Source organism: Emys orbicularis, chromosome 3 (genome assembly GCF_028017835.1).
Source record: "Emys orbicularis isolate rEmyOrb1 chromosome 3, rEmyOrb1.hap1, whole genome shotgun sequence".
NCBI classification, from domain to species: Eukaryota; Metazoa; Chordata; order Testudines; family Emydidae; genus Emys; species Emys orbicularis.
In genome coordinates, this window is record NC_088685.1 from 81,285,761 (window position 1) to 81,299,073 (window position 13,313).

Genomic DNA, 13,313 nt, shown 5'->3' on the forward strand with positions numbered 1-13,313 from the left:
GGGGGCAGAGGGGAGGGGGAGAGAGAGAGAGAGAGAGAAGCAACCAGCTTAACCATGAAAGTTATTTATTGCCAGGTAATAACCATACAAGGGGAGCCAAAAAAACAAAACAGTTTTAATATTAAATCTAACTTAAAGTTGATTATAAAAGTCAGGTTTAGAAAACAAGTAGGGAAAAGGACACATGTCAGAAGGTTATACTGAGAGAGAGACAGAGCGCGCGCGCGCTGGGTTCTCACCACTCCATGAAGCTTGAATGGAGCAGGGGTTCCAGGTGGTGGTGGTAGCTGAGGGTCTGGAGTGCTGGAGACAGGCAGAGCCCCCAGCATGATCAGTCAGGAGAAGATGAAGTCCCCATGGAACTGATACAGATGTTGGATACAGGCATCAGAACCCTTACTTCAGCATGGGTAGTGTTTTTTGTAGGGAAAGAACAATGGTTCAAGGGAGAACACTGGATTTGTTTATAGGTAAACTGATGGCTCAAGGGAGTATACCAAGATTGTTTTGTTCAGGCTAGACAATAGGAGCTGATCACTCCTGGCTATAGGCGGTGTTCCTTCTAGGGAGCTCAAAATGCAATTAGGCAGCTTCAGTATTTTGGATACCATTTTGGATTCATTACTAGAATTGGTCTGCTAACTACTGAGCTGGGTGTGTGCAGGCATTGGTTCATTAACATCTGGAGCAGAGATCCCCATCATGCAGTGCTTCCCTGCTTTTCTGGTCCCAGAGTTCAGTGCGGTTCTTGCCTTGGAATCTCTGTTCTCCATTCTGTATGCTAATGGAGATGCCTCCCTGTCCCATCTTCAATGCAAAGGAGGCTAGGGGAGTTTCCTTAATCCTGTCACCCTAGTCCAAGGGGTTTAGATGGGTCTCCCACTGCCTTTTCATTGCTTTTTTTAAGTCTTTCTTCTGATCGGTTTTGGTTCAAGCAGAGGCTGGGCCGGTGCTGGGGGGAGGTCTTCCATGAGTCAGACAGGCTGGGTACAGTGCCCTGGTTCCCCAAGAACACAGAGCTGACTTGGGATAAATAATTAAAGTCATTGGAGCAGGAGGACTGAACCCTCAATCTTCCATCTCTCAGATGAGTGACTAGACTATAGAGTGATTGTCACTCAGTCTCTGGCCCAATTAGTACTTGAATATTTAATACCAAGTGGCACGAGGTCAACACAAGAGAGAGAGCCACATGAGAATGTCCCCATTCAGTCCCAAACCTCACCCAACCCAGCCGTTTTGTGTGAAGTTAAACAGGTGCTTAAACTTGTTCTTGCAAATACCAGTTTAGGCACCTAAGGTGCCAGAGACCAAGAGAGGGGTTTCCAGCTGTAGATCACCTCCCTGCAGATTCAACTAACGCACCTATCTTCAAGACATAAGTGGGCATAGGACACATGCTTCTCATTGGTATGTCCCATTGGCTAGCTTAGCCAGCTCCTTCTCTAGCATGCACCCGACTAAGTGGGTATTCACCCAGAAAAACTCATGCTCCAATACGTCTGTTAGTCTATAAGGTGCCACAGGACTCTTTGCTGCTTCTTTAGCATGTGACTGTTGTGGAACTCACCATCAAGCACCTCTGTCTCAGTCTCCCCATGTAACCCTAGGTACTTAACTCAGAATCGGTGGATTCCACTGATTTTCTAAGCGCTGTGACACTCCAGTTTGGATCCAGACAAGGCTTCCTGACTAACATTATACTATGTATGGAAGGTGGGTAAACTTCTATTGTTTCTTTATAGGTGATGAACCTCATTTTCAAGAGGCCATGAATAATGTAAATGAATATTAAAACAAATTTAAATACAGTTCCTAAATTATTTTATCTATTAGTCGAACAACATCGTTAAATTGTCTGTGAAGCTACCAGTTCTGCTGGTATGTTATGCTAAGGAAATGTGTAGCACTGAATGCAATCATTTATTTTGATAGCAATGAGTTATCCCCTTAGAGATACTCAGTAAGGATAAAGGAAAGGATTTCAGACAGGATTTAAAATTTCCTACAGAGTGATCAAAATAACTGAGAACCCTTCATAACATTATGCCACTTCAGTAAGTGTGTGTGTGTGTATATATATATATATATATATATATATTATACACATACATACACACACACACACACTATACACATTGTCAGAAACCTTGAACAGATTGATTTATCAAGTTCATACGTTAGATAAACTGATGAAAAAAAATAACTTTTTGAAATTATATTAGATAGAGATACCTCAAGTGAGGCCAAGACAAATGTGGGATTACTATTTTGCAAGACAAATACTCCTGTAACAAAGACATTACATAATTGCATAGCAATTGATGATGATATAATTACTGCACACATTCATTAGCAGATAATTATTTGTCACTGGTCAAGTCTAAAAGATTTGAAGGTTAAGACAAGTATACAATAGAATTGTATCCAAACCTGTATTTTATATTAATTTTCTAGCCTTCCCCTTCTTTAGTATCTAAATTAAGGTTACTTTCCCCATCAGCTCTGCATGTACACTCATCCAATCCCCTTCATAAAAGAAGTTTTCAGTGGCCAATTTCTCTAATATTTTCTATCCCATAGCCATGTTGTCAAGCCCAAAACATTATTTTCTTCTGCAAGATATATTTCCTTTCTTCCCATCTAGATTGCTTTCCCAAATAGTAGAGCCTAAAGATAACCTCCTAAATCCACATTTAGGCACTTAAACAGGGGACCTGATTTTCAAAAGCCTGAGCATCCAGCATCTCTCACTGAAGTCTAAAGATTCATCACTTTAGACTTGAAAATTACGCCAAATTATAGGCAACCATGTTTTCCAAAATCTTGCCCCTTGTCTTTCAATTAGCCATCCTCCTGCTTCTGTCTGTTACCTTGCCACTGAAGTGCCCTGCATTGCAATGAAAATCTTACAGTGAGAAGTGACAGCCTGCTGTGGTAGCAATAGGCAGCTTTTCATGATGGTGATAAAGCTGGCCTATTTTACCTTGTTTACCAAAGATCTAGAAAGAGCTGAAAGCTAAATATTAAAAGGACAGAGGAATGCTACTTTGGGACATTGTCCTAGAGAAGGACATTATGGAAATGTTATGCAGTTATGGCACAGCAGGACCATGAGAAAGGTAAGAGATTGGTTGAGAGGCACTTCCCTTCAGAAAATTGTAATAATTATAAATAAACCAACATTTTTTAAAAGGTTTGTAATAGAGATGCATAAACATCCATGAGGCCAAATCCATCCCGAGTCATGCAGAAGCTGCTCCCACTGAAGTCAAAGCAAGCCAGCCCTATGATAGCTGTATGTGTCATTAGCAATTCAGGCTGACGCAACTTGGCAAGACCATAGAATGGCCTAAAACAGAAGATTTAGGCATGTCCTTATCATTCTTGAGTGCTGTGTTCTGCATCGTCCTTGAGTGCTCCTTTAGCATCTCGATCACCCAGTGGCCCCACTGGTTGTTTAGCAGGCTTCCTGCTTCTGATAGATTTTTTTTTTAAATACATTACTTTTTGAGTCTTTGGCTAGCTGTTCTTCAAATTCTTTTTTGGCCTTCCTAATTATATTTTTACACTTCATTTGCCAGAGTTTATGCTCCTTTCTATTTTCCTCATTAGGATTTAACTTCCACTTTTTAAAAGGATGCCTTCTTGCCTCTCACTGCTTCTTTTACTTTATTGTTTAGCCATGGTGGCACTTTTTTGGTTCTCTTACTATACTTTTTAATTTGGGAATACGTTTAATTTGAGACTCTATTATGGTGTCTTTAAAAAGTTTCCATGCATCTTGGAGGGATTTTCCTTTTTGTGCTGTACCTTTTAATTTCTGTTTAACCTCATTTTTGTGTAGTTCCCCTTTCTGAAATTAAATGCTACACTGTTGGGTCACTGTGGTGTTTTCCTCACCACAGGTATGTTAACTTTAATTATATTATGGTCACTATTACCAAACAGTCCAGCTATATTCAACTCTTGGACCTGATCTTGTGCTCCACTTAGGATTCAATCAAGAATTGCCTCTTCTTTTGTGGGTTCCAGGACTAGCTGCTCCAAGAATCAGTCATTTAAGTTGCCAAGAAACTTTATCTCTGCATCCCTTCCTGAGGTGATATGTACCCAGTCAATATGGGGATAGCTGAAATCTCCCATTATTACTGAATTCGCCTCTCTAATCTCCCTGAGCATTTCACAGTCACTATTACCATCCTGGTCAGGTGGTCAGTAATATATCCCTACTGCTATATTCTTGTTATTCGAGCATGGAATTACTATCCATAGAGATTCTATGGTACAATTTGGTTCATTTATGATTTTTACTTCATTTGATTCTACACTTTCTTTCACATATAGTGCCACTCCCTCACCAGCACGACCTGCTCTGTCCTTCCAATATATTTTTTACCCTGGTATTACTGTGTCCCATTGATTATCTGCATTCCACCAAGTTTCTGTGATGCCTATTATATCAATATCCTCATTTAAAATGAGACACTAGTTCACCCATATTATTATTTAGACTTCAAGAATTGGTATATAAGCACTTTAAAAACTTGTCACTTTTTAGCTGTCTGCCATTACATGATGTAATTGAATGGGTCTTTTTCTCTTTTGACTGTTTCTCATCAGATCCTACCTGTATTTTATCATCTTCCATCCTCTCTTCCTTATTAGGACACGGGGGAGGATTTATAAATGGATATTCCCTAAGGGATGTCCAAACCACGTGCTCCTCCATACCTGTCGGCTTTCCCCCAGACATTAATTTAAATACTGTTTATGACCTTTTTAATTTTTAAACACCAGCAATCCGGTTCCATTTTGGTTTAGGTGGAGCCCATCCTTCCTGTATAGGCTCCTCCTTTCCCAAAAGTTTCCCCAGTTCCTAATAAATCTAAACCCCTCCTCCCTACACCATTGTCTCATCCACACATTGAGACCCTGCAGTTCTGCCTGTCTAACTGGCCCTGCGTGTGGAACTGAGCATCTCAGAGAATGCTACCATGGAGTTCCTGGACTTCAATCTCTTACCTAGCAGCCTAAATTTGGCCTCCAGTACCTCCCTCCTATCCTTCCCCTATGTCATTGGTACCTACATGTACCATGACCACCAGCTACTTCCCAAGCCCACCGGCTACACCCCAAGCCTGGCCTTGACCCAATATGGGGCCTTAAGCAAGTCACATGAGTACAAATACTACCACCCCAGTCCTCCAGGGTCACAGAGCCCTGATTACAGCCAAAGTATCATTCAATTGTTCTGCTGTGGCACAGAGGATCCTGGGAGCATAAGAAAGTGGAATGCACCACCTACATACTGTGAAACCCAACTCAGAGGGAGTTTCTAAATACAGTCACAGACGAGGAGGTCAAGCTTGGAAGGGAACATGGGGAGAGTTAATGGATCCTTGACAATGCAGATCCACTGGCCATTTTTCCCTGCAAAGTGGGAGGGGAAGTTCAACACCCACAGCAATTGCTGCAGTAGAAGCCAGAGAACTGTACTGCTTCTCTATGGCCTGAGGTACAAGAGGTTTCTTTTCTTTCCAGGTCCCATTGGATTTCTAGTGCCTTCAGCCCAGTTACTCAAGCTCTGTGCATGATGGTAAGATATACCCCCCCATCCTCTTTTCCAGTTTCTCCAACTAGTGAACGGAGATAAACAACTCTTACCTGCCTCTTTGTGGTTTCTGAGCATTTATCAATCAATTAAGCACTCTCACTCTCTTTCCCTGGCCCAATGACTGTTCATTGTCATTATGACAGACTACACATTTCCACTACAAATGACAATGAATAGTCAACAGTGTGAGAATGGCTCTATGGCAGGGTAGTTAAGGCACTTACCTTGGATGTGGAGACCCCAGTTAGACTCCCTGTTCCAGTGATTAATTATTAGGGCTGCCAAGTGATTAAAAAAATTAATCACGATTAATTGCACTGTTAACCAATAATAGAATACAATACAACAAATATTTTTGGATGTTTTTCTACATTTTCAATTGGTATTATATTGTTTAACAATGTGATTAAAATCGTGATTAATTTTTTTTTAGTTAATCACGTGAATTAACTGCGATTAAGCGACAGCCCTATTAATTATTTATATAACCTGGAACAGCTTCAACACCAGAGGCTGAGAGAGCCCCATTGTACATTATCCCATAGCCCAGTTGCAAGGCTGCTCACAACACATGAGACCCAAGTTCAAATACCTGCTCTATATCTGGGGGAAGGTGTGGGGGGAGGAATTGGACCTGGATCTCCCACGTGAGTACCCTAAACACTGGGCCTAAAGTTATAAGGAGGCTGGTCATAGCATCTCCACCTGTTTATGAATGGCATCTAAGTCCTGAAAAAATGTTTTGAGTGTGTAACTATTAGGCCATTCATGTTGAATTTGCAGGCAGTTTTAGGGTTGTCCAATACTGCATTTTTTTTTATTATTATTATTTTTTTTTAAGAGAATACATTATTTGTCTGAAAAATCTTGCCTAGCTCTAGTGAACTGTTCAGTAACATTTCATGGATGCAGTTGTTGAAGGATGTCTGTGCATCTGGGAAGGAGGGAGAGAAGAATATTAAAGTGAGCAAGCAGATGTACCGTTTACAGTGTGTTCCGTTTGTAGAACTGATAGTTATAACTATTACAATTCAAATACATATCTCCAAATTTGAACTAATTGTATGAATTAATACACGAATCAATATGAGCATCAGCCTTCACACACAGTGCTGGTACTATATCATCTGAACAATTCTGCAATTTTGTAATCCACCTTTTCTTCCTCTCCTCTGCACCCCCTTTTTGTAAGGAGATTAACCAATCAACCAGCTCCCACTATTAGCCATGACCATCCCCATCACAGTTTCGGACAGTTTTATTTTAACATTCACATGATCAAATTATTCAGGGAATAACACGTTTGTGTTTGTAAAGTTCAATACTGAAACTCAGACAGAATGTCATAACAAATTTAACCATGTTAAAAAAAAAAAAAAAGCATCTTTTGTCCTTTAGGGTACTAGAACAAAGCCACTGGACAACTTTACATGCCTCTAACAGTGCTAGTAGTATGAGAATTCTCTAGTTTTGACTATAGACTAATTAATTGCTGGAAAGGCGCTATTAGAGTCTGTCATGTCACTGATGCATATATTTATGACTCCATGAGAATGCAGTGACGTTATAAAAAGAACTGGCTATTAGAGAGCTGATACAGGGTATTGTGTCAGTAATACATGGATTAAGGGTCTCGAGGAGGACACACTGACAAGACAGACCATAATAGCTCAGTAAGAGGAATCACATTCCATCATATGATGCCAATGATTTATAGGTTAAGTACGGAGAACTGTCTCATATACTGCCATTGAAATCACTAGAAAACAGATTAATTTTTTCCAACTACCATCTTTTGCAACACACATTTCAAAGAAAATTAAAAACAAATTTATGTATTTGGAAATGCCTAATTCATGAGTTTGAGAAGAGTGGCTTATCTATCCTATCATCCAGAGGCATGATATAAACTACTGAAAACTGAGACGCTATTAACTGTAGCTTTCCTTGCTTTATTAGATTTAAGCTAAAACCTCACTGTTGTTTAGCTGAATTGTATGTATAGTACCAAAAGAAAAATTAAAAATCATTTTACCACACTTATTTACTATTTGTATTGAAGTAGCACCTACAGGTCTCAACAAAAACTGGGGCCTCATTGTGTTATGCACTGAAGAAATACGTAGTAAGACAAAAAGTATATAACTTAACTATAATATTTAGTTTCCCCATTTTACAGCTGGGGAACTGAGAAGTTAAATGACTTGCCCATGTTCACACAAGAAGTTTGTGGCAGAGAAAACATTGAACACTGATCTAAGTCCCAGTTCAGTGCCTTAACCACAACACCATCCTTTCTCGTGGCAACTATTACTTTAAATTATTGTGTATGTGTATATGTATTATATAGAACACGAACATTTAAGAAAATTGTGTCCAGAACTATAAAATATTTTAAAAAGTGGATCCTACACTACCTAGTCATAGATTTCAAGGCCAGAAGGGACCACTGTGATTATCTAGTCTGTAGTCCTGTATAAAACAAGAAATTCCATTAATTCATTCCTGACTGAACTAGAGCATATCATTTAGAGAAAAAAAAAGGGGGGGGGGAACAAACAAACAAAAAAAACCACCCCCCACAACCCTTGGTAAGCTGATCCAATGGTTAGTTATCTTCACTTTTTGTCTGCTAAACTGAAGAGCCCATCACAAAAAAGTTTTAACCCCCCCATGTATGTACTTATTGACTGATGAAGTCACCACTTAACCTTCTCTTTGTTAAAACTGAATATATTGAGCTCCTGAAGTCTATCACTAAAAGGCATGTTTTAATCATTCTCATGGCTTATCTCTAACCCCTCTCCAATTTATCAATCTCCTCGAATTGGCTTAATTTTTGAGGTATTTAAATATAAAACAAACAATACATAGCCACTCAAACATCCCATCAGAGAACAAGGACTAACTCATATATCTATTACATTTTCTTAATTTTGGCAAAACAGAGGCAAAAATCCCCAACCTGACAATCATGATTTCTTGCAGGCATGAATGAAGTATGAAGTCTGGATTCTGAAACCTGACTCTAATCAGGCCAATACCCCCCTCTATGTAGCTGCTCAGGATAGTCCACCATTTATACCAGGGATTAATCCTATCCTCCTGCCTTGCACTTTTAGCATTCCCTTATTATCAGAAAAATGTTTACAAATTCAGTGGATGCTGCAGGCAAGCCAAATAAAGTCAATAGCATACGATTACTGCTATGCAATTGCACCAGTCATAAAAATAACATTGTTTAGCTAAAAAGCAAACACGTCAAATGTGTGAAAAAAAGACACTGCAGTGCATTTCACAGAATGGTACAGTGCCAAGGGATCAGAGTAGCATCCGGGTTCATAATACAAGAACATAAGCTTCCACCTACTCCATACAAAACATTCTTGCAGCACAGAGAAAACAGAGATGACAAATGAGAATCATTTACCTGAAAATATTCTTGAATAAGAAGAGACAACAAAGAGAGAAGAGCAAAAAGGCTCCTTTTTAAAATACTAAACATACTTCACAAATGTGGCTTGTTTTTAAAGTGCAGTTTTACTTTGAAAATAGGCTATGTAAAAGATAGCACCTTCTTACTCCGGCCTGTTGCCTGAGTATAGTTAGACTCATATCTGTCAAAAATAAGGGATAATAAATCGAAAAGAATGTCAGTCAGGTAGAACAAATACAGCTCTGGCAGAGTGAACTGGATACTTTTGTGTCTTGTACAGCATCAGTACAGTTACCCTGAAACTCTTAGTTATGCATGTCTACACTGCAAAAAAAGACCTGCAGCAGTGAGTGTCAGAGCACAGGTCAACTGACTCAGGCTCACGTTAAAGGGCTTAAAAAAAAAAAAAAAAAAAACAGAAGTGTAGACATTTGGCCTCAAGCTGAAGCACGGGTTCTGAAATCCGAGGGGGGAAGTCTCAGAACTTGGACGTATGCCTAAACCCTATTCTCTACCTCAGATTTTTTGCCATGTAGCCAAATTGACCTGGGTTCTGAGATTCACTGCTGCGGTTTTTTTTTTCTTGGGGGGGGGGGGGGGGGCGTGTAGACATATCCTCAATTGCAAAGCTACTTTACAATCCCATTATTTTCTCTGTTTTGCTCTCAGTTACACTTATGCAACCCCACTGAAAGTAATAGAGTTGCAGAACTGTATCTGAAGGCAATATTTGACCTGCAGAATCTTTATTACTGGTAATACATGAGTCTGATAGAAGACAGCTGAACTTCCAGATCCCAGCCTGAGTTTTCAGGTCTGGCAGATAGAAAAGCCATCTCTATTTGTAAACTACTTGTGATTGGGAAATTACTGAGAAAAATAACCACTGAACACGACAACACTATTTTATAGTCAATTTTCAGATAGCCATGCACTTTAAGAATTAATCACATCCTGCTGCTTATTCCTTACTTGAAGTCAAAATGCTCCATTTTTGATATCACAATTGGTTGCTATAGAAATGATAATCAGGCCACAACAGGGAATTATGATTTCAGGTGAAGAATAAGGAACATGAGCAGATGAACCCTTAAGAAACAGAGAGCTATTTCTCTTGCTTCAGTCATAATAAGTGCAGACAACAGAAATGAAATACACTATATACATAAATAAATATACAGTACAAACAGCTTATTTTGAATTTGGAGAAATATGCAATTCTATCTGGAGGTGAATAAAAACACATACATATGCAGGAACATCTTGCTCTTGAAGGCCACAATCCTGCAAAGACAGTACAAACTGTGAGTAGCCCTTTGATGTGAATGGGACTACTCACAGTGAGTGAAGTTAAGCATGTGCTTAAGTGTTTGCAAGATTCGACCTAAATAATATGAGCTGGATAAAGCTAAAATTTCACTCCTCAGCATCCCTTCTTTATTTTGTATGAGAATTCAGTATGAATGTAACCCCTGATTGTAAGGTATTCTTTATAATTAGATATTGCATTCACTGATTTTTAACCAGATGTCATGAGGGAGTAGGAAGCTTGGAATATAGCAAAAGATTCTAATTTCCCAACAGGAAATAATAAGTAATACCTGGCTCTTTCATAGCATTTTTCATTAGTAGATCTCAAAGGCTCAGATCAAAGGGAGTTAGGTGCCTAAATACCTTTGAAGATCTGAATCAAAGTGCTTAACAAAGGAGTTCACTATCATTATCCCCATATTAGAAATGATGAGGCTGAGAAAGAGGGAGGTAAGGTGATTTCCCCAAGGTCACCAAGCAAGCCAGTGGCACAACCAGGAAGACAGCCTATGTCTCCTGAATCCCAATCCAGCACTATTTGCTAGGCAACACTGCCTCCCTAAATAAATGAAAGCAAGACAACATATGCTAACACAGTGGTCCTCAAACTTTTCCATACTACAACCCCCATGTTACCAAAACAAAAAACAAAAACAAACAAACAAAAAGTTCAGGATATCTTTCCATCTACACAAAAAAGAAAGAGGGAGGTCATAACTGGGATGTGGTCACAACTTCCCAGGTTGAAAACCATTATGCTAAAAGATGATTAGAGACATAGAACAGCTTCCATACAAGGAAAGATTAAAAAGAGTGGATAAAGAGATTAGAAAAGAGACAACTAAGGGAGTGGATATTATAGAAATCTATAGAGTCATTAATGGTGTGGACAAAGTGAATAGGAAAGTGTTATTTACCCCTTCACCTAACACAAGATCCAGGGGGCTCACTCTTGAAATTAATAGGCAGCAGGTTTAAAACAAACATAAGGAAGGACTTCTTCACAGTAACCTGTCTAACTTGTTGGTGGGGCATGTTGTGAAGGCCAAAAGTATAACTAGCTTCAAGAAAAGTATTAGATAAATTCATGAAGGATGGGTCTATTAATGGCTATTAAGATTTCTTACCCATACCCTTTTGTTTTGTGTTAAGGAGTCCTTAAGAACAGAGCTGCTTTAAAGAGGTGGGAGAAAGGGAAAAAACAAACAAACCATCATTCCCTCTCCTCTCCAAGATCTTATTGTTTGGTTCCTTCTCTCACCTGAAATTTCTTTTTCTTGTGGTATGTGGGTATAAATGAATGCTATCTTTTCAACTCTTCTCCAGAGCAGAGAGGAAACACATTTTCTTTTTATTTCCCTTATTAAGGACTTCCCTCATTAATGGAGTTATTTCTAAAATAGAGCTGGAAGAAAAAACTGCCACAAAGATTCTTACCTGAAAAGGAAGTGTCAACAGCTGCTCATTCATTGGAGTTTGACCCAGGGGGGGGGGGAAAAAAATGAACCTGAATTCACCAACTTTCAAATAATTGTTTGCTATTAGGCTGCAGTCAGCTCAACTGTGGCTAATTTCAGGCAGTCGCAGGTGTAGTGAACGCTCTGTGATCAGGCAAAATGGGTGGTGTGGGTGCTTAACACGTCTGAAAATCAGACCACTTTTATTGGGTTTCAAAATATAGAGTTAAGAACTGAACTTCAAGGCATGCACATTTGAAAATTTAGACCCAATTGAACTTAATTTTGAAGAATGCTACTCATTGTTGTCCCAAGGTTATGTACATTCCACACAAATATGATGTCCCCTTATTTTTCATGTTGAAAATTATTTTAATAAAAAGCCATGAAATTGAGGTTATCATTTTAATTGTCCTGCATGAATAATTGTTTGTATCTCTCATTTTGGGCCTTGTTACACTCCGAATCCCACATTTGGGCCTGGGGAGAAATAAGATTCTGAACAAAGTTCACATTTCTTTACAGTATAGCAACCTTATCTCTCCCTCATGGGTTACTGTGGATATTTTTAGTTTAGTTTTGATTTTACTAAATATTTTCTTCTAAAAGGCTCTATTTATTTTAAAATACCATCAGTTAATGAATTGATCAAATGATAGATTGCAGAGGAGAAAATATCTGTATTGAATAATTGATATTTGAGAATAATGTGTGTGGAGTTGCATGGGAAGTTTATGCAACATTGATTAGTGGTATAATTATGGGTTTAGATAACCTTCCATTTGATGCTGATCTATGTTCATGCTTACTGTGTACCTGTATATGTCCTATCCTGCATGCTTCTACATGTACACAGACCCGTATGCTGGTGCAGAACCCTCTGAAAACTAATGGAGCTGTTCATAGGCACAGGAGCCTACCTAGAGCAGCAGAATGTAGTTAGTCGCAAAAAAACAAACTTCCTCTACATTACTCATGCTCTCTAGACCCCTGTTAATCCCTCTTATGTCATTTCTTTAAAAATATCCTCCCAAGTTCACTGTATTAGTGTATTATAAAGATTTCCGGAGTGGGCTACCTTGAGGGGGTAGGGACCCTCCCTCTGAATGGGAGGGGGAGTGAGGGGAGCTACTGGGACTTGTGGGGATGGGCCAGCCAGCTCCTGGCTGGGAAGAGGTGTCCTGGTAGTTCCTGCGGTCATTCCTATGGCCGTTCCTGGACACCTTGTGCTCAGTGCCGCCCCTAGGCAGCTGGTGCTCATGCTCCTATGCTTCTCCTGGAACTGGTGTCTCTATTATGACCTGTGGTGGTCCTACCTGCTCCCCAGCAGCCAACCCTATCTCATGTGAGATGGTGGCCCTCCTCCAGGTGCCAGATTAGTCTCCTTCCCTGCGTGTGAAACATCGATCTGACCCATCCCACCCCCAATATTTCCACTGAGGGGGCACTAGTCCCACCCCTGGTTCCACTGTCTCTGGGGATACCAATATTT